The following is a 1,697-nucleotide window of genomic DNA, read 5'->3' on the forward strand; positions in this document are numbered from 1 at the left end:
CTGATTATGAATAGAAATAGAGAATCTTTTAATGCTATTTCAATATTTCTACTTCAAGCAAAGGTCCGTATGGAGAAAACGTGCGCTTGCTACATTTATGACAGATTAATAAAAACAAAAAAGATATTTTGTAAGGATTGGGGCATTCCGAGAATCGAACTCGGGACCTCTCGCACCCGAAGCGAGAATCATACCACTAGACCAAATGCCCGGATGATAGAGGGCTTTTTGTATTATATTATTAAATGAAATTAGTTATTTATATGGAACGTTCACTAAAATGTTGAATATATATATATTTAAATATCAGAACATTCGATGGATTTCATTCGCTTTAACAGGAAAAGAAACAAAAAGACGAAACAAAAAAGAGTTTTGCAGGTCTCATAAATCATAATCTCCGAGCAATCTTGCAAGTCATGTTTTTAAAATCAGTTCGGACTAAACTTCAAAAAATATTTTTATGGCCAAATCGCTCGGATCCCTCAGACCCGTTTTACAAGGGTGAAAAACCGATCAGACCGGTTCATACTTAAAAAAAAAAATTATTTTCTATATATTTTCCCAAAAAGAATTATTTCTTATATTTAAATTTTAATTTTTTGTTATATATATAAATATATATATATATATATATATATACAATTTTGCTATCCTGCCCACTCACCGTGCCCACCTAATGTGCCCACCATGAGATGGCACTCTTTGTGCGTTCAATAGTTGAGTGTCACCTCATGATGAGCACATTATATGGGCACGGTAGGTGGGCAGGATAGCAAAACTCTATAAATATATATATATATATATATATATATATATATATATATATGATTACTTGCTTTAAACTTTGTTCAAAATATTATTATGATAAATGCTTTATCTTATTTAGATTTATTTTTAATATGTATAATTATATTTGATATTCTGCTTATCTATTGATATTTAGATTTTTATTTTCTCTAGTAAAATGCACGTGCGATGCACGTGGTGTCACTTAGTCTTTATAATATACTAGCAACGGTGCACACTCATTTGCGTGTGTAAAATAATAAATACAATGTATATGAATTTTGTTTCTTAACATGTTAGGTTAATTAGAAAAGAAAAAAAAAAGAGAAGAAAAAAAAAGAGAGCTAAAATTGGCAAGAGTGTTATTGGAGATGTGGAGATAGTGAGTAAGAAACATAGAAAAAACAACAAATTGAAAAAAAGAGTATTTTTGGTATCTTGAAAAATAGACCATGACGCCAAGTTAGTTATTTTAATATGCCTACACTTAATAAATAGTAAAAAATATTTATTATTTTTATAATAATTATATTTAATTGGATTTTCACGTCCTCATAATAAAAGTCATAAATTTGAATTATTAATTATAAAAATCAACTGAAATAATACAATAATCATTAACAAATTTTCAAATGTACGTCTCATTATTGATATTTGAAAATATAATAATTCAAACTAAAATTAATGATAAATAAACAACTTAATCATGGAATTACTAAATTATTATATTAAAAAATTACTAAACTATTAAACTTCATTTCAGTTATTTATTATTTTAATTTTTTAATTAAATTTTTTAAATATAATTTTATTATTAAATATTAAAATATGAATAAGAATATATTTTTCAACAAAAAAATCATATAAAAACAACGGAAAAAATACAATTTTGATCTTTTTATTTGTAT

General features: G+C 25.6%; 1 long non-coding RNA gene and 1 other non-coding gene across 2 annotated transcripts in view; one reads left to right on the plus strand and one right to left on the minus strand.

The window, feature by feature from the left end:
- Positions 1–16, plus strand: part of LOC140866274 (uncharacterized) — a 10,309-nt gene extending 10,293 nt beyond the window's left edge. Inside the window, exon 4 of the long non-coding RNA XR_012144839.1 lies at positions 1–16. This exon is cut by the window's left edge and continues 350 nt beyond it. This is a non-coding gene — a long non-coding RNA (uncharacterized lncRNA).
- Positions 17–139: 123 nt separating this feature from the next.
- TRNAP-CGG (transfer RNA proline (anticodon CGG)) lies at positions 140–211 on the minus strand. The gene has a single exon. It is a non-coding gene; the product is annotated as a tRNA-Pro (tRNA).
- Positions 212–1,697: the final 1,486 nt, after the last annotated feature.

The sequence above is a fragment of the Henckelia pumila genome, chromosome 4, assembly GCF_033568475.1.
Source record: "Henckelia pumila isolate YLH828 chromosome 4, ASM3356847v2, whole genome shotgun sequence".
Classification (NCBI taxonomy): Eukaryota; Viridiplantae; Streptophyta; class Magnoliopsida; order Lamiales; family Gesneriaceae; genus Henckelia; species Henckelia pumila.